Source organism: Bombus vosnesenskii, unplaced genomic scaffold (genome assembly GCF_011952255.1).
Source record: "Bombus vosnesenskii isolate JDL3184/JDL3185 unplaced genomic scaffold, Bvos_JDL3184-5_v1.1 scf7180000013267, whole genome shotgun sequence".
In the NCBI taxonomy this organism is placed as follows: Eukaryota; Metazoa; Arthropoda; class Insecta; order Hymenoptera; family Apidae; genus Bombus; species Bombus vosnesenskii.
In genome coordinates, this window is record NW_022882927.1 from 1791671 (window position 1) to 1813368 (window position 21698).

Consider the following 21698-nt stretch of genomic DNA (forward strand, 5'->3'; position numbering starts at 1 on the left):
CTCTCTTTCTAGGGGGAAATATCTGGCTGTCTGTACTTTCTACGCGCGCATACCGACAAATAATTCAGGAATGGACAGGCCGGCAGCTTCACATTATAATGTACGGCACTTTGCACGCCGAGATTACTAATATTATACGTTACGAATATTATACGTTCACATTACCTTTATTCGAGAACGATGAGGTAGAAGCACACAGCATATTAATTTTTTTGACAACTTTGCAAGAACGGGTTTTCCATAATTAATCAAAAAGTCATTTTTGCAACGGCTTACTATAAGGATTACGCGTTAAAACTTCCAACTTTGAAGATGGATAGCTTCATTTCGGTAAGGCTAGGCGCTCTAAAAATTGAATCATGTACAGATAATATACTAAATAACGTATCATGAAAATTTCAAAGAAATTATAAGTAAGTCAATCTAGTCTCCAAATACCTTAAGTCTATGCGTCGTTGTTGTTCAACGATTATTTATTAAATGTATAAATCTAATATGTTTTTACACTCACAACTCTGTTTTGTATCCAATTATTAATTTAATTGCCTAGTTACGTTGTCTTATTTCATAAAAGAGAAAAATTACATTTATTGTACTTAATTGTAGCGAGGTTAAAAAATGAAAAAGAAGCGATGGTGTCATAGATGATTAATATTTGAATGCACCGCCTCGTTTCTTCGAAACACTAAACACGTCGATGTTCGAATCTACTTGCGACGTACATAAGTACTTGAACCCATCGTTAGTTTACATAACTAAGAAAAATCTTTCCGCTCGTCAGGTTTCGTGGAGTCCGCGTCAATGATTTCCAAGAGAGAATTCGAGTTGCTTAAGAATTCCACTCTCCTACGTTCGCCAATTCGTAAACGACTTTAAAATCGATGGATCTCAGTCTTTGTCGGGGTCGTGCAGTTTCTGCTCGATTCCGGTCACGCGGCCAAGCCACGCGATCCTTTGACTTCTTACCACCACGATTTTCTCTCTTTTCTTGCCGTATCGGGTAACTTTGGCATGTTTCACGGCTACCAAACGCGCCTAACATTTTTCTTCGACGATCAGCCGGTACCGTGGAATGCCGGTTCCATCATCGAAATGGAACCCCGAACCGTGTCGTCGGTCACTGTGCGCCGAATAGAATTTTAAGGCTTTCTCATGGCTTTCGATTGTTCGTTCGATCGTTTCTCCCTCTAATTTTTCTAGTTTTCCTGTGTTCTCGTTTAATGTTACTCGCGTGATGCACTTAATCGTCGCTCGATCCTTTCGCAACTGTTTTCAACGTTCGCCGAAATCGTACATGGCTTTGGAAATAATGGCTTTTGCTGAAAAACCTTTACCATTACCTTTCGTTCCTTTTTCAAGAGCGCGCAGTTAAGAACATTATGTTTTATATGAAAATTGATGCTTTGTGCTGGAGATTGGTTGAAAAGAAGCAAAGTCCGGGATTTTTTATTGGCTAATCTGCCGAGAGAGGTTTTAATTATTCGGTATTCTGCGGAAATTCTAATACGATTTTACTTTGAATACAAGAGAGTAAAATATCCTATTTTTTTCTTTTAATGCATTTGTGTACTTTATTGGTTTCGTTAATTTTATTGTAGCGAAAATATATTGTTACGTATATAAATATACATTTGTTTCACATATAAAGCGTATCGTGATATACGCAAAGAAAAGTGTAAAAGAAAATGAAGAAACAGTGAAGCAATAGTTCTTTCGAAGTTAAATGTTTGCGAAAAGCAAATAATCAAAAAATAAGACGGTAAAAATAAATGAAATAAAGTGGTACGCAGTAACACGTTACTCCTGCTTTTCGAATTACGATTTATTCTTATTCTCGTCGTTTCTTTCCGATCTCGTGCTCATCGATTTTCTACACGTATAAGGATGAGGGTCACTGTCCGAACATGCCCGCACGCCCTTCTACCATTTATTCTTATTTCTTTATATACAGTAGTCCTTGGATAAGCGAACCCATTTTTCTGCAGTTAAGACTTTTTATAGTCAGCTACGGTTTTTTCTTTTTAATGAATCATTGATGAATGACTATCGACCTTCGCAGAGTCGATCTAAACACTCGCCTACGCTACACAGCAAATCACCTTATACAAGAAAGTCATGAAAGTTATTTTTACAGATGGAAAAATATTTAATGTAAATGGCATTCTGTATTGTCTTTACAATTTTTGTAAAGGATCCGACATATGAACGAAATGCGCATTATTATTTAGGTTGGAATAGGATATCACAGAGAAATGCAATTAAATTTATAAGAAAGACGAACGTAACAAATGCGCATGCACGCGCTAATGAAAATTTTATATTGATAAGAATTTATTAGAAAGGACGATAGTAAATGTTTCGCAATAACCGCAAGATTTAACAACAAATTGTTGAGCAAGATTAGAAAAAGCTACGTGTAGGAAAGTTTAAATATGTTTACGGAGCCGGATATGTATGTTGAGCGGAAATGGATTCAACATTTGCCATAAATACATCGAAAGATTATATGAATCGCTGCAAAAATGCATGACGAAAATTTTACAAAATAAAAGTATATAAGATACTGAAAAGAATTTTTTATACGTACTTGCATAAAACAATTCAATTATCTGTCACAATTTCTGAATTATGTACGATTCTCGCTACATCGATTCATAATTATTTTTTTTACGCAGCATTTAAATGGCGAGGCGTTTTCTTTTAATTTTCTACAGTAATAAATTGTAGTACACGATACAATTCTCAAAAGATAAAAGACAGGTAAATTTATTACATAGAAATTATGAAAATATTCAATTTATGGGGTGTGCTATTTTTCTGTCACGGAATAAAAAAGAATGGCAAAGAGGGAAAGTGTGTAGGTAGGTGAGTGAGTACTGAAATTAGGGGAAAAGAGCCCTGAATTTTGGGCAAGTCAGTTATAATTTGCATACGCGACGTTTCATTATACAGAAAATTGAGACGAGGACTTTATTTTATCGCTTTAATGATCGTAGCATGCAACTTTCTAAACTAATTGCAAGTGTTTATACTATCCAGGTAATATGCATGTTTATCATTCATAAGAATATGCAGGATTCCAAAGATGTCTAGGGAAATTTTGTCTTATAAAGAGAACATTTTGAGAAAAACCACCGAGATAAAATATCGAAATAATAAGATGTATATTCATAGCTGAAATAACTATAAATTGTTCCGATGTTCTATGAGAAATAATAAAAATGATATAATTCAAATATTTGCAAAGATATAATTGCAACAGAAGCATGACTAGTACTTATTGGAATTTAAATAAAATTACTTCAATCTTCATCTCAATTTGCTTGAATTTATACGTCAAATATCTTCTAGAAACGAGATTGAAGGTACAAAGAACATACTGTAGACGGGCAAAAGCTACGAAAACACGTAAAGGATTTTCATTAATTCGTGCGGAGTAGCATCAGCCCCGTGTAGTAAATTCCCTCTGTTCTGCAAACGCTGTTCCCGATGCTTTTTCTTTGCGCGCGTATTTTAACAAGACATTTATTCCGCCAGGACGTGAAAAACCCACAGATAATATCTCGATTTTTACAAGAATGCATTACCACGACAAGCATACAATCATTTTAGAACGAAGCTTGCTATTCCGTTGATAACGTGCCACTGAAGAGCATAGTTAGAAAGGGACATTCCTGTACGAATCGGATTAAATTTCAAAGAATTCGCGTGAGAGAAGTTGAGAAATAGAAGGCAACATCTTTTCCTTCTAAAATGGTCTTCTGTTTTAAAAGCGCAGAACATCAAAAAGTAAGAAAGTTTAATCGATGTTAAAGATCGTTAAATGCTTTGAAATTTGTTCAATCTCGGTAGCACCACTTTCTTTCTTGCTTTCCTTTCTTCTTCTTTTCACTGGTAACCAACTGTGTCGATCGAAAAATTCACTCTATAGTAATCGAAATGATCCACAGATATCGTTAAAATTTAATGACTGTTCCAGCCATGGCCTAGCTGCACAATATGTTTCATTCTACCTTTATCTGCAGTTCTTTCTCACACCAGCTTCCGTCTTATATCATTTTCAAGCGTTATATTTCCAAAACCAGTGGCAGCTTACACATTGTACCGTACCGGAGAACAAGATCGAAATTCGAATTTTATTTAACGAGGGAAGTTTCGGGATGAGGAAGACGGTCGGCATAAATTCCAGATAATTATCAGACGCTTTGCGCGCTGCGTAACGTACTCTTAAAAGTACGCGCAATTTTACCTGCGAGCCGTATATAAGTGGAAGTTTGTCGGTCGAAGTACGAAGCTGTAACCGCGATGTCTTTTGCAGAGGAACGCCGGCAACTTTGGAACCGCGCCACAATTATAAAATAGAAGCTGAAAGTTTCCACAAGACAAAGGCTGTGCCCCGTCTCGCCGTTGGAAAAACACTTCGCGGCGCCGAGCCATGGCGAAATTAATTTCGCTGCTTAACGCACGACTTTTATATGTTGTACGGGATCTCAAGCTTAAATGGGCTCCGCGTAAGCTGCCGCTCTACGTACATACAGAGCTGCATTTCCCGGGCTGGCTAACGGTCGTGACACAAAGCGAAGTCTCTCTGTCCGTTTCTTTCTTCGTCGCCTTCGTTCGTCTTTTTATCTTACACCGGCCACGTTACACCTCGGGCGAATGTCTTCAAACGGTTCCGTGGGACGTAGCAGACTCTCCGTTGGAAAATTGCCGCATTCTTTTTTCCTGGCCGTTCGTTGAATTAAAGAAGGCAATGAACGAGAAGCTTTTTTTGGACACTTTTTTAAGGCCGACGGTAGAAATTACGCGTTCCCTGTCGATAAGATGGAATCCGTAGCTGTTGATTTCTGACAGATACACCTTTGCTCGTACAGATCGATTTCTTAGAGCGAAGATTGGCTGGATAGAAATGTGATGAAATGTAAAAAATATTAATTGACTGTGTTGACATAATAGAGCCAGAAGTTATGTACTTGTGTCATTCAAATATGAAATATTAAACAAAGCAAATAATTGTTTCGTTCGACAGGAAAGTAATGAGATAATTGGAAAAAATATTATTTCCTTATTTATTCATTTCAGAATAACATTTAACCAAATAAAATGATACGCAGTGGTTAGAAAAAGTATTGGCGCGCCATTGTACTCATTATTGTATTTACATACTAATTAAGTAGCTCCAGGTAGATTAGATTTTATATAATCTAGTAGCATTTGGTAGTACTTTAGTAGCACAGATGTATATAATCTTTTTTCAAATAAAGTTTCGATTGCACACATGTGTACGAGCGGTGAAAAAAGTAACCGTAGAAGGCAATGCTACAAGCAAGGATAAGTTGATGAAAAGAAATGTATTCCGTTTGAGGGTTTCGTTTTCGAGAAAATCAAGTTTGGAAATTCGTCGAGTACATGAACACTCGTCTAACTACCAGCCGAACTATTCTATCTGAACTACTTCAAACTCGATTTTATCGAAAACGAGACCTCAAACGAAAATTTTTATTTTACATTTTCTTTGCTTGTAAAATAGCTTGATTGTATTATTCTCGTTCAATCAGAAATTAGTCAAAAGCACACGTACTCGATGAATTTCCTAACTCGATTTTCTGCGAAAATGAGGCTCCGAACAAAAAATTTTATTTCCCTTTTATACCGACTTCATTTCAACTTATTCTTCCTTCCAGACAAGGTAATTCATTACAACTTAAAGCGAGAATCATTTTGCATTGTTAAATATTTCCGTTTATGCATCAAATTATTTAGAAAGTCTATCTTTTTTATAACGATTAATCGTTACAATACAATCATCATATGGTGATAAGCCTCTGTAACTCCGTATTAACAGCGTTCTTATTTCTAAACTGTAGATCCCTTTTACAAAATGGAAAGTCCGCATTTTTTCGGATGATATTTACGCAGCTTTTGGCTTCGGCTCGTGCTTTTTACGAAAGAAACGTGTTACAAAATGTAAAAATTACTGACTATTCGCCATATCAAAAACCTCTTCTGTTAGAATATCGATAACTATATCCGAGGACTAAAACGTGTCAAATAAAAAATTCTTTTTGATTCATAGACTGCGATCTATTATTTAAAATGTGACGTAGAGAAAGAATTTATCTATCGAAAGGAATCGATCAAACTACGTACCTTTTTTCAAACTTAAAAAGAAACGAACAATTTCACAAAATGGAGTTAATATTTTCAAACAAACTTGAACTTACAGATACGTATATACCTGTAGACAAAAGTAAATTAACCTTTATTTAATGAATAACCACGGTGTATAAATCACGGCCTGACAACGACGAATCCCAAGTAGGTACACAATGCATCAAAAGGGGCACAGGCTGCCGCAATGGAACTCTATCTACACGGAAAACTCATGAAATATGTATACAATTTATGGTGTACATTGTCGTATACGTAAGACGGTATTTCTGAAAGGTTATCACAAGTTACAGACAATTTTTCCCTTAACCTGTGATCATATTATCAATGACGGAATAAAAATAGCAGCTAAGATACGAAAAGAACAGATAACCAACGAATAAAATAGCCATCGTAATAAGAGGAACGGGAAGTATAATATAGAAAGGGAAAGGTAAAGTAGAGGAATGGACAGAGAATAATACGTTTGAGCAAGAACAAAATTGTCTGCGACTTATAACAATTGTCTAGAACGCCATATCTTTATGACACTGGCTACGGTGTTACGCAGCCATGATATCCAAGAAGGTTTTCGTAAGTTGCAATTTCCTTCTGCATCGAGAAGACCATCTTTTCCATTGGCCTTTAAAATGAGAGGATCTGAGAACGAGAAAACGAGCTCGAGGAAAAGAGAGGAATTTCAATTTAAAAAGAAAATAATATACAAAGCTTAAGAAATATCCGTACACAGGTACAGTATCGCTCAAAAGTATTCGGCCTGTCGCTTATTTTTGACGAGATATATTTTGATTAGGAAACTACAATCAACTCAAAATGCAATGATTTAGTTCTTTGCGATCACCCTAGTTACGTGTAGCATATTATAACTTGATTAAATTGATTTTCTAAAGTGAATATACAGGGTGGTTGGTAACTGGTGGTACAAGCGGAAAGGGACTGATTTTACGCGAAGAAAGAAGAAAATATAGAATAAACGTACCGCACGCGTACCGAGCGAAAATTCAAAGTCGATTTTCTCGAAAACAAAGCCTCAACTGAAAAATTTTTATTCTATATTTTCGACTTCTTTTTTCGCGTAGTATCATCCCCTTTCCGCGTGTACCACCAGTTACCAACCACCCTGTATGATAATAAAACTGACCTTTGTGATTGTTGTACCTCATAAAACTATCTTCTTTTATTTATAAGCCTTGAAACCTGATACTTGACAAACTCTTTGTCTGCAGATTCTTAAATCGTTGAATTGAATTATGAGAGAGAGATTAAGAAAGTTAACGTAAATGGATATAAAGATTCTCGGTTCACAAGACTCAGAATTCACATACTGTTACTATAAATCGTTCAAAGTGTCCTGTATACTTATGAACGATAGTGTACGTTATGGTAAGAGAAATTCTTCATTTAAATTGGATAACGAAAATGTTAATTTCTATTGGCTTTACCAAAGAATATAAGACACGGATTTCCAGTTGGCTAGCCATTTAAAATACTTTAGTCTTCGCATCAGCGAACAATGAACTCGCTTACACAAACTCCTATATCTTTGTCGCTGGTCGGGCAAGGATTGCGTAATTAAATTACGTTTAAATACGCAGCTACATTTGAATACGCAGCAGTAAAGGGCTGGCAGAGAGAAAATCGAGAATTTCCACGTCACAATAGCTTCGAGATAATAAAACGTATTCAGAACGTTCGGATGGAGTCCGCGTTTTCGTACGCGTTTCCTTTGAACTCGAAATGACGGAGGAACAAAAAGTTGCGACGCTTTTTCTTCTTGCAGAGGAATGAGAAAAAAAATCCTCGTCACTTCATTCGCGAAGGAAATCTGGGCCAAGTGGAGGCGTTTGTTTTTATTCCCAATAATAGAGGAATGTAAAGGCAGCGAAAACCTGTTGTCACCGTAGACCTTGATAAAGGAAGGGAATATTATTTTTTTCGATTATCGCTGCGATCGTACGAGTGAACAAATTACGAGGATTTGTTTATTGACACGTAATTAAGACTTCACTTAAGAATTTTTGAATTTTCTTCTGCGCGGTGGAAATCTGTTTGATCAACAAAAACAGGACGATTCAACTATCAAAGAGATACGCGAAGATTAATGAGAAGGCAGCGATCGCAGCCGCAATCGTTCACTCAGCTATTCTTCTTGATGAAATCGGATTGGTGTCGGCGTAATTTTATACAACAATGCGTTCACGTGAAAGTATATAGGTTTGAGTACGTATATACACGGTGGACGTAAATTGCAGTATCGTGAATGTAGTATAATCGAAGTCGGGAAACTCCTATGGCTCGATAGAAGACAAAACTAAAGAATAAGAAAATTGCGTTGGCGGTTTTGTTTTAAAGAAAGTCGAGCTTGAAAAGTTGTCAGGTATGCGATCAGATAGAAGTGGAAATTGGCAACTATGATGTCTGGTTTTCGGGATAATTGAGTGTAAACACGTTTGGTTAACAATTAGCCCCATACAGTATACTCGACAAATTTGCAAACTTAATTTTCTCGGAGGCCAAGACTTCGAGCGAAAAAATTGTATTCGATGTTTTCAACATATTTTCGCATGTAGAATAATCTCCTGCCAATTAATCGCCTTTCGTTACTTGTAAACTGAAACAAGTAAAAGACACTAGTTTTTAAGCGGATTGCATTTCGCTTATGTGACAAATGAAATCCTCTTTTGTCTTAAGTATATGTTCCTCGCAAAGTGGAGAGCTATTTATCTTTGAAAGTAATTTCAAATCTTTGAATAGAAGCTCGTTACTTATCAGAGAAAAGGTATTTGCGTTAACGCGTCGTTGGTTTGAATTAAAGTATTTCTTACTTGCTGTGTAACGCGAGTACCGTTATATGCGAAATAAAAGATCTAATTGCCTATTTAAACCTCTATTTATTATTGTTACAGGTTAATTATAGTCCAATACAGGTGAATTTTTTGATATTCTCGCAATTAAATTTCTCATATTATTTTTAATATCGTTGTGTTTAAACGAAATCAGTATATAGGATGTCGGTGTTGAATGTATTATGTAATATTATCTTAAACGCGTGTAAATATTTATAGAATATTATTCAGGAGCACCAAGTAGAATAAAGTCAGATTTTATACGCTGCCTCGAACGCTCAATGAAAGAGCAAAATTAAAAGCTTAGTCAAAGCCAATGGTTAGATACGATACCTTAAAACATCAAAAGCTCGTTACGCTTGTCAATCCGGAGCTTCGTATGTGCAATTGTACTTTTTTTTTTTCTTTAAGGCAGATAACATCGATGAAAGGAATCGAATATCTCTGACATTTCGATAATTTTCTAAAGAACTTTTTCACAGAGGTACAGATAGAATATGGTTGAATTGATAGATGAACGACAGTCGAATGATGCATATAACGAGGAAAAGATTTCCAGCTGAAAGAATAATCGGATAAATTTAATTTTCAGATCTTCGTTGGGTCAGTTCAGTTTCAGTCAAAGTAATTTTTCCCTGCGCCAAGCTATGAAGCACTTTCGTGCAGCTTCCGGCAATGCAATTTCCGTAAACTCAACGCGGATTCCTTCTTTTTTTTTTTGCGGAACTTTGCAGAGAAACATGGAACAGTTCCTTTTTGGCAATTAACGTTACCACTGATCTCTAGATCCTTCCTGGATCGTCCTGTTCGTGTTTATCGTGTTGAATCTTCGCATCTCACTGTGACAGTGTATATTTTTAATTTATTGTTAGACTACGTACATTCACGCAAATTAATATTTTTATAGAGACTGTTAGATAAATTCTAACTATATTTCTTATTAGTTAAGTACGAAATTCTTACGATTTACTTGTCAAAATGATTGACTAAATCATGAATGCTATTATTATCAATTTTTACGAAGGAATGGGATGATAACGGTCCCTGTAATTCTACCTACAGTATTTTTGAGAAATTTCAAAAGATGTTTCGATCTTGAGAATCAAAAGTTCCAGGCATGTATTTATAGAATTTATCTTTACCCCTTTTTCCTTTCCGTGGGAAAAGCAAAACACGATATTGAAATTTGATCATCCATTTCCATTACACCGTATGTAGGATGCACATATCTCTTAATGCTGATACGACCGAGATATTTTGCAGAATATTTTACATCTTTACACATTTTTCTACTCGCTTCTTATTTATTTATTCGTACATATTTCGTTTAACTACATATGTGCTCTCTTGCGTTTTAGTTTCGTAAGTTCGGTGTTTAGATAGCCTTGTAATTATGTAAATTTCTAATGACTTAAATTTATTCCGTATCGTTTAACATTTCATAAAATAATCATAAAATAATGTTTTATATGAATTAATATAGTCGCACAATCGCATATCATTCCGAACTGGACGAATAAACAAGTGTTAAATAGAATTACTGTATCTTATACTGTATCTTAAGCTGGATTAGAATTAGCAAAATGTTTCGAGTGGTAGAGCACAACTATATATAATATCCACATACGTAAGGCGAAATGTTCATAACGAAAAATACAAAATTCGCCAAATAGAAAAGGAACCCGCTATTATGTACAGAACAAAAGGATTAACACGTTTATTGTTGTCAAAGCCGTCTTGTAACTGGATAAAGTTACAGCGGACATATAAAGGTCTTTATATTTTACTACTTTCCCAGCGTAATAAAATAAGATTACTTAGTCTGGGTTTATAAGGATTGCCAGCTTTATAGCACAGTGAAGGGCAAAGAAAGAAGGTCTCCATTGCAGTGGCCACCTTTGCCACTGGACTTTAAGGGGACAAGTGTTTTAATTAGTCCCGTGTCTCGCGATACTGTGTTAGTTTTGGGTATGCTCTCTTTTAACGTGCAAAAAATCCATGTCTCTTGCGATACTTAGTTCGTTCGTTGTATGTATTACACGGTTATGATGTTTCCTTCTATGTTTAACTAGAATTCCCGTTTGTTAATTAAAATTTAAAAATACAAAATTAGTAAATTGAATTAAGAAACGTGACGTAAATGTCACCTTAATATCGTGAAATAAACAATGATAGTGATATCAAGAAAATCATGTTTTTATGTTATTTATCGTACAAGTGTCCCATATTTTGTTTTGTTTTGTAATTAATTTGACACTCTGCAAGTGTTAGGATTCCTTAGAATGCGATTTACGAAAAATGCAATCAATTAACTACGTGGTTAATGTATATTAACAGTGATGTACTATGAGTACTAATAGCATTTGCATTAGGGCGCAGGACATTTCTTGGCTCATTAGTCTGTTAATTTCCAAATGAATCTCATGTACAATATCGATATAATGCAGTAACTTTTGGAATTATTGTAATAATTAGAAAATTCCACTGGATTTAATAACTATATTTTACCTGGGAAGATGAAAGCTAAATGTTTATAATTTTTTAACAAGAAAAATCACTTACAACGCTTACAAAATGTTATTTAAAAAGCTACATAGAAATTTAGAAATAGAAATCATTTAGACATAATATTAGAATTTATCAAAGAGCTGGCGTAAATAAAGTAACTTTCATTATCTAATAACATCTCATCACTATCTTTGATGTAAAGTCGCGGAGAAACGCGATCGCGAGGAAGTGCGTCAACAGGAGTCGTAAATTCCCGTTACGAATATAATAATCGACGCCGCGAACAGATCGATCGATTTATTTCTGTTGGGATAATAGGGGTGATTGAGTTGGTATGACACTGCGGTTAACAAGTTATAATATATATTTTTATTTCCAACAACTGATTTCATTGACGATACAAATGTTCGGAGTTACTCGTGAGTTAGGCTACGATGTCGAATTGTAATGTCTTTTACAATCAGGTTTAAAGCCTTCGACTCGTATCGATATTAGCTACTTGTCGAGTGGCGGACTAAGTTTTGATTCTTTTCGAGTTGGTGTTTGAGGATCTGAATAACAACAACGAGGGACGTCGCACGGACCATCTCACGCGATGTAACATTAGATATCGGGAGTATATTTATACAATGTTTTCTTCATAGAATTATACTCTAATCCGACTAGCAAATTTTTCTTTAGTTACGATGCGAGAATGTAAAAAATGTAATGTGATGTATTAGCAAAACGTCGTATGAGATAACAAAAAAAAAAAGGTAGAATATTTCAAAAAAGTAAAAAAATTTGCATGTTCGAGTACAATTGGGAACTTGATCCCATGGATCATTGAAGGCTCTAAATTCGACCGAAACTTCGAAAAGAGTGGAGGGCATTGTTCGTGCCGGCAAAGAAGAGGATCGGAACGATGAGCTCCGCGGAAATGGAAACGTTCGCTTGCGCGGTATTACTCACAAGGAACATTTAAACGTCTCCTCCTTTTCTATTCTTGTTAGCGCGGACAAAGCGTTTAAGATGGTAAAAAACGGTACTCATCGCGGATCTTTTGTAAACCGTTCACATCGAGCGACTCATCTGGAAAGGACTCGCGGTAAATCTTTCAAGATTTCGCGCAGTGCAGCGGCAATGCAGATAGAAAGATACTTCTCTTGTACGTACGCTAGTGACCATAAAATATTTATTAGGACACCAGTCGATGTACGGTACAAGTGAAATGCTTTTCATTGTTCTTACATTCTAATTATTTTATTACAGATCTATTATTTCATTCACGTTATTCGAACCTTATAATATGAAATATTATATGAAATAAAATTTGTTAGAATTTTGCGATAAATGTAAGGAATAGAGACGTTCTAGTATTCACAGCCGACTGTGTTAGAAAATTAGAAAATTTAAAAAATCATTTAAGTAGTTGTCAAAATATAAGCCGTCAGTCTTAATGCAACTTCTATTAAGCTTATAGACATCACGGTCAATTTCCCTAAGGTGTGTGGAAACTTGATAGACGTTGGCGTAGAACGTTCAGAATCGTGAAGCACAGTGACGTACACGCGGTGGAAAAATGCGTCACGAGTCAAGCAAGAAATCTTAAGGTGTCACGGTCCTAACGTGACACTGTAAGACGTGCGAGCCTGTCGTAATAACGCGACGGTTTCTTCCTCGTCTGAGTCTCGCGTGTCATGGATATACCATTAAAACGAATGCGAAGATTATGCAAGTATGTATGTATATATGTGGCACGTTGCCATTCAGGATCCTCCGAGACACGATTCAGCACGTCCGAGGGACGCGTTTCAAACTTGATTCCATTGCGAACTTTCCTAACTTTTGAACCGCGTATGATCCCTGCGAGACGTCACTGTGCTTTCTCCTCCTTTTCTTCTCTATACACCTAACTCTTTCCTTTATTTCATTTGTTTCACAATTCCCCCCTGCTTTCGTCGTTTCTCGTTCTCTTTTCTTCCATTATTTCTCAACTTATTCTCAACTTTCGTCTATTTTATATTTCTTTTCTTTCTTTTCTCTAGCACCTTCCGTTTTCATTCGTACTCTGGTTTACTTTCATTTTCGTCGGAGAATGTTTGAGGATGTGACGCAAAATTTTATGCATCGACAGGTCGGCATGCGCGACACCTCCGGCATTGCGGCGGCGTGTAAAATATTCAGATGAGATCCGCCGGAACGTTGCCTGCTGAATTTCGTGTACCGTATAATACCTGCGTATCGTGAAACGTATTACGGCCGTACGATTTCGCGACAACGAGATTTTGTTCCTTCTCGACTACGGTTCCCTTTTGGTACTGGCTTTCTCGTCATATTTCCATCCATTCGATGTAGTTTACATCGGATCAAAAGATCGAGATAAACGTAAATATCACGCTGAGAGCGAAATGTGCATGTAAAACAATTATAAATACGTAGAATACGAAAATAATGGGAGAAACGCATTTTCGATGAATACATTTCTGTTTTTTTTTTATTCTAGTTATGTTTCATTCCATTTCAATGTAAAATCGACAAAAATAATATAATTCACGACAGTTTATGAAGTTAGAGGTATAAGCGTTAAGACAAACGATATTTTAATATCTTCCGATATATTAATATTTTGACAAGCAATATTTTTAACGTTAGGAAGAGGCTAAAAAAACACATGTTTAGTCCAAGAATCAAATAAAAGGACAATCTCTGTAACGTGAGGTTAATTGGCGACGTATTGGATTTTAAATAATAGTTTTTGGAATTTTAGTGCTCGCGTATAAAAGAATGGAAAATGTGGCTTATCGTGTTCTTGCTCTGTCGTCTTCGTATATAATAATTATAAAATCTATTGATCGATAAAATCTACATTTTATTTTTCTGCCTGGGTGAATACGTAATAATTTACAATCCAAGAGTTATTGTATGAATAAATAACGTTGGTGCGTTGAAATTTTTCATAATATATGTATTACATGAAGTGCTTTCATATCATGTTTGAATAAAATTTAAGAGAAATTCTTCGTCGATGATATTTTGAATAATTTATCGACGTTCAAATCATTATTCGTTCCATGTGAGAATTTGTCTTAAACCTGTTGCGAGATTTCCGAATTTCTATATTTCAATTTTGCTCTCGTTTTAACAGGTGAAACATATTTGTAACGTCTTAACATAATGTTTAATATAAAGTTATAATAAAAAATCACGCCTGTCAGTAATGATTTACTCGTATCTTGCACAAGATTCAGATATTTCTTAACGTTAGAAAAATAGAATAAAAGACAAATTTCCATGTCTGTATGTATGTATATAAATCAAAAATTTCTACGATATCCATAAATCAGTTTCTAATAAATTAACGAATAGGAGACCTAATACTTACTGTTTATAAGAAAGAACCGCTGACAATTATGATATACTTAATTCCGTATATTTTATTTGGAAGAATAAGAAAATCAAATTGCATCGAATTGAAACGTATTTCTACACGTCCCAGAAGATCTACGAGATTGCAAACTTTAAATTCTTATAAAACGTGTGTAACATATGTTAGGATATCGTCAATCTTTGAGTTTCATATTTTGCCTAACGAACGAAAACGTTTTTTTGAATATCTCTTTTTCAATGACAGGGATATGCAAACTCAGAGGAAAGTTCTTGTCGATTTTCAATGTTTGACATCATGTTCCGCGTTCACTTTGCCGTCGCAGTTTTCGATAGTCTCCCGCCGCCGCGTAAAATGGAAAAGTTGGAAGCGTGGGAGGGACAGAAATTTTTGCCGAGTGGAATTTTCAGATCGTGCTTCGCGCGAGCCGGTCAACGGTTATGATTTTCAAGTATGCTTCTTCTCTCCATACTATCCAATTCTGTATTCCACGGGACAGACTGCACTAATTTCTTGGATATAAAAAGAGAAAAACGTTTGTCAGTTTAATTAAAGTTTTATACTCTAAAAATTAGAAACAAATTTTGTTCGAGTTTTACAGGTTAAAGGTTTTAATGAGAAGTGAACAGTTCCGCCATCGTTAATAGAGAATTCCACTGTATTAATTTACACGCAAGTTTTTACAGTATTTTATATACGATGAACTTGAATTTTGTTCGCTGTATTACCGCTTTTATATCCATTTCTTTGCGATAAAGTGGAACAGAATGATATAAAACATGTAGAAATATTTAATAATCGTCGGAATATTTTTGACAGAAATCGAATTTATACATACATACATACATACATACATACACACATGTATATATCACTATTACAAGAGTCATCATCTCTCAAGAGGTGAACGATGTGTTTAATTTTTATTTTCAAATATAATCTTAAAAATTTTGGAAAATGAACGTCAGTATTTTTATGAAAAAATGCTGGCCCTCTAAAGAGTGAACCTGATTCTGCGACGTTTATATTTTTGAATTATCAATACCTTGATAGGATAATACTCTACTACTCGAATTATTCATTACATCGGATAATTTCTTACTATATGTCTACTCCATTTAATCGATGGATTCACGAAGCAGTGGGAAGAAAACAGCCAATGTTGGTGAGCCATAAAGGCATCCTGTTCCTCCACGATGACACAAGATACACCTACGTGATGGTATATATACACGCAAAAGGAGAATTGTTCTCCTAATATTTCTGTTTCGGATGGATACCTTGGATGGATAATCTACAACAGCTATGAAAAGTATTGCCTCATACTATTATTTCCCCGTTAAGTCCCCTTTTCTCATCAGGTTTCATATTTCACTTTTGTAGTATCAAATTTCTGTGGTTGCATACTTAACAGTATATAAGTCGTTTCTTAGACAATGACAATTCCACTAAGCCATTCTGTGCGTTTCTTTATTCATACGTAGATGTAGATTACAAAAAATTAAAAAAAAAAAAAAAGATAAGAGAAAATTGATATTTTCAGGAAAGATTTTACGGGAAAATGGGTAAAGCAGGGGGTTAACATGTTGAATATTTATTCGCTTGTTGCACTGACTTCCGAGAAGTGTACCGAGATAAAGGAAACATATCTCGGTATTGCTCCTCGGATAAGTAGGTAAAATGAAATGGTTAAAGAAACGGTAGCTAGGGTAGTCAAGCAATACGCCAGAGATTATCTGTCAATGGATTCGAGCAGCCAATATCCGTGCTGCACTGCAGTCCGTTTAGTTTATGTTATTTCAAAATGAAGTACAGTTCAATAAATTCAGCTTTGCCTATCAAATGCACAAATCAATGAAGAGGAACGATCGATTGTTTGCAAAGGATCAACGACGATTCCGTTTTGCAATCGCCGGGGACTGTGGCAATCGAGAAGAAAAGCAGGATTTAAAAGAGTGTGTACTTTTGCAAGATAAAATCGAGCTTTATTTCTTTTATACATTTTAATACTATATCTCAAGCATATATTTGTTCAAAGCTCTATATTTGCTAAAACATATAAAAATATTTCAATATGCGCGTACAGATTCGACGTGCACGTAGCGTAAAATTACGCTGAAAATTTTAATCAAGAGTCTCCTCTCTGTGAGGCGGTACACAATGTTCTAAAGCCGATTTATGAAGATGTTTCGTAAGACGCTGTATTAAAATTACATGGAAGAACGTGTATAAAATACCAGCGAAACGTTGAATGCTGGCGTTTATACCGTACCAAGCATTTACACTGTGGCTTAAAAACTATAGAAATCACTTTTTATGTATGAGCGAGCAATACACATGTATAGATGTATATTGCAGAAGTAATGTTTAACGAAGACTTCTGCTTGGTATTAAGGATTATTAAAGGATTGAGTCTCGTTAAGTGGCCGAGAAGCAAGAAACGACGCTTAATATAAAAGACTAAGATGTCCTATTGATGTCATATGCTACATCGTGCGACATACATTTCGCAGGAAACAAGAGGACTTCCGATCGTGCTCATCAGATTCTGGACATAAAACCGGAGAATGCGATAGAATAGACGTTTTGAATGAATAGAGAGAGCTTATCGGATGGTCTTTGAGTAATTCTAACAATAAAACTCTTAAAAAGAGAGTTGTCTATAATATAATCACATGTAACAAAACTGCTGTTTTTTAACTTGAAAATCTGCATACTACATAGTGATGGAATTCAGTTCGATACGTACTTATTTACAAATCTAAATTACATCCAATACTCAGGATTCGTCTGTTAAAAAATGTCGATGAGCTTAAAAGCTCCAAGAGGAGGACACCGGAGGAAAAACGTTATGAATCACAATATCTGTTATTTTGAATCGACTAACTTTGTCCAGATACAATTTTTTTCTATCGGAGTATATTTTAAAAACACAACTGAAACCCGAAATACCATAAATGCGTCATCCAATAACCATGAAATTTCAAAATTCGAAATACGTAATAATCTAAAAGTATCGCCGTTTGCAGCAAAAATTCATGAGTCAACCAAGAGTTTGAAACATTTTCTTTGATCATCTAGTTTATTTAAAAACGTTAGAAGTGTTCCAAGTGAAAGGCAACGTTAAAAGCTCTCGAATGAAAAATTATAAATTAAAAAGCAACTGATCACGAGAAATTCTCATCGACCTCGCTAACTAACCGCACGAGCACTGAGCACTTTGTCGACACAGTTTCGCGAGCGGTTGCTCACAGCCGCCGTCACAATAAGTTAACTAAAATTCGAAGGGGGAAAGCGGGTATATGGAAGTTCGAGAAGTGGTGGATATATGCGATAACTGAAATTTTCATCGGTCGAAAATTTTACGGGTTGTCGGGTTATGGTGCAAGTTGTCAGAAAAAGCATTCGTGCGTACACCAGCACTCGAAACGGAGAATATCAGCGTACGCGACAAGCGAGTAGAAACTGTGCCTCTAATTATCCCTTAACATCTCAAAATTAAATTCACGACGTTCCCTTGCGTTTCGTATATATCATCGTTGCATTATATTATTGCGTCCATCGCGCGTGAACAAGCTTTCACTTTTATTAATTCGAAGAAGCTTTTACTCGTAGACTGTATTTTTCAAGGCTTTGATGATTCGTAATACGGCTCACGGAACTAAAAGAAAAATATTTAAAAGGCTAGTAATTTAATTAAAACGCTAGTGATAATATATCTTATTCTATTCTATGATATGTCTATTTGAAATAAGTTCGTATATTACTTATTTTAGGTACAGATTCCAAAGAAATGAAGACAATTTATAACGACGTGGTTGTCTTGGTAATGAGATTTATGAACCAAACATGTGCATAACTGAGTTTCCGTTTATTTTGACAGTATAACTCATTTATCCTAAGATGGCTTTATTAAATTAAGTTATAACGAAGGTAATGTACTTTAATGTTGTTACAAGTGTCGGAAGTTCTATAACTCCATGACATGATATAGAGTAATCGATCTTTGTGTGTTGCTACCTTTATAGAAGTCTGATGCCATAATCGTGCTTGGTGATTAATTATAAATGTTATGATTGCTAAATTAGCTTAAAGAATTAAGATAAGCAGCAATTCTCTAAATTAAAAGAAATACAAGGAAAATCATAATACACGTTCAATATTTTGCAAGCAATATGGAACATGTATTATCCCTTTGTTATTTTATTTTATTATATTATGAAAGTTAAATAAATAATCCGACATTGGATAGGTAATTCAACGTGTGAAATATATAGGAAAATTATGATTAGAAGATTTCTACTTTCTGAGCGTTCTAATATAATAGATATCCCTGTCCTGTGTAGACCGTTAAACTTTCACTTTCTTCAGTTTCTTCACTTTCAAAACGAGTTTCGTGGATTCTTTTTCGCGCCCTTGCGACACCGTATGCTAATGCTCAACGACATGAATATGCATGGGAAGCACTTAATAGCGTCGTGTCATTTAACTGCGAGACTGCAACTTCCCAAGTCCTTTCAGAATTTTTAATAACTGGCCTTTCTAATTTTAGTAATGAGAATTTAAGAGCGCACCGTCTACGTTTTTATCAGAATCTTTTATTTTAATTATCCATTTTCGCAGCAGCATTTCAAAGGAGATGATCGCTGATGGACAACGTCCCTTAATTTTAAACGAAGTACAGACAAATATTTATCTTGCTTTAAAAGTTAACAGTTTGCAAATAATTATACTTACGGAGAAAAATAGTAACTGTTGTCGATTTATTCGTGGATCAAAATGACTCGACATTGTAGTGTTAGGCAAGTGCTGGATCAAAGGAACTGGTGTCCAAATAATTACAGCCGGCAGTGTACGCAACAAATCATGGAATTCCCCTAAATGGACATTTGTCACGTATAATATGATTTATTAAATTTGTATATACGTGTCTGTCAAAATGAATATCAATTGGTTATAGGCCGATTATCCCCGGAGAACGAACTCGCTAAGGGAGAATTAAAAATTTTAAACAAATAAAGTGTGTGAATATAATTTCCATGGGAAACTTCGGTGTTGATCACGTGCTTTCTATGCTTGCGATTCTTACACAGATGCATCGGAGGCAGCTATTCAATACATATGTACAGCTATGGATGGTATTGAGCTACAATACCAAGAATCAATCAAATTGGCATTGAATCCAACCAATAGTTATTGGTAATAATTAGTGGCGTAGCGTTTAGATCAATATATATTTTAAACTTCTACAAATTATATAACATCAGCAGGTTTGAAAGATGTACTATAACTACAAAGTAGAAATTAGAAGAAAAATATAGTGACAGTATCTCATACTGGAAGATGTAACATACTCTTATTCATGAAAATATTGAAAATTTGTATTTTAACTAACAGTTTTAACTAAGCTTAACTAATTCTATAAATTATAAAACAATATCAATTGTTAAAATTCGGCAATAAAAAAATACCACGATTCGTTTTACATACACATGACGGAGAACCGCTTGTCTGTGTACGAGTTCACGCTGTTGCAGCAACCGGATTATACATATTCCAAAGTTAACTCAGAGGAATGATGTCAACTTTGCGATGTAACAGCAGGGGCTCAACCACACCAAGCGTGCTATACACATGTTTTATACAAGGTATAAAAGGTGCACTGTTTCATGCATAAGTACACAGGTTTGAGGAATTGAAGCAACAAGCAGAACAGGAGAAGGGTAACGAAGCCGGCATTAATCGCCGGGTGATATCAAATAATTCAAACGAAGGAACGAAAAAAGAGTCGTATAATTATGTAAGTTGATACTTCGAACGGCTGAGAATATGTTTTTCGGCTTTATACATCGAAAGGTGTAAAGATAGTTTGAAACAGAAATGGTACGCGAGGGAATTGAACTGGATCTGTTGCTGAGTGTCAGAGTTTCGATTTAATATGAGCAGCAACTAAACTTCGACAAAGTTACTACTATAGCTAAAGTGTAAAAGCTGAAACTAGAAGTCCTAATGTTTCGGTTATATATACTCCGGAAATCGACTAAAAAGTCGTAATAAAGCGAATTAATTGAGATAACGTTATTTTGTGAAACGATATAAAATGGAACAATTCAAGAATATCTGGGTTAAATTAAATATAAATTCCAAATGAAAATCTTAAATCATCTAGCCAAGAGTTATATCGGATGAAAAATACTGACAATTAGCTCTGTACCACAGAGAGTACTGTCCCTCGTGGTATAAAAATGCAGTATATAAAGTGGCAGACTTAATATATCATAATGTACTTCACCCTTGGGTCTTTCAACTCTGGGGAAACACGAAGAGAAAATCAAAACGTGTTCCATATTCAATCTCTTCTCAACATTATTGATGTTGATCTTCCTAGTACTTTAAAATGCAGCGTGCACTTTTATTTCGTTTCGCAACTACAGATTCACTTGTTTCTTTCACTATTCCACCAACACACGAAACAAAGTTTCGTGAATTTTCTTTGCCTCACCGACCTTGGCTCCTGGATATTCCGTTGGGTGAGCAATTTTATAGCGATGTACGCGACGCCGGATGTTCGCCATTAAGTGTTTTGCACACGTACGATCTTCGCGTGAAAGATACTCACTACGTTGTGTCACACACACGCACGCACACACACACACATCAGGTCAGTATGACACTTTTCTACTGCGAGACAAAGAAACTTGGATGCTGCGAGAGACCTACTCTCCGAGGCTGATAAAAGAATAGAGAGTTAAACAGCTAAAATAAAAGATATATAAAATGTCGAAATGAAATTAATTCAAGATTAC

At 35.3% G+C, this 21698-nt stretch overlaps 1 protein-coding gene across 1 annotated transcript in view; it reads left to right on the plus strand.

Moving 5' to 3' along the window:
• The window catches only part of LOC117230729 (suppressor of lurcher protein 1), a 524767-nt gene that overhangs the window by 200696 nt on the left and 302373 nt on the right, over window positions 1-21698 (plus strand). The gene's annotated exons all lie outside the window — the stretch shown is intronic.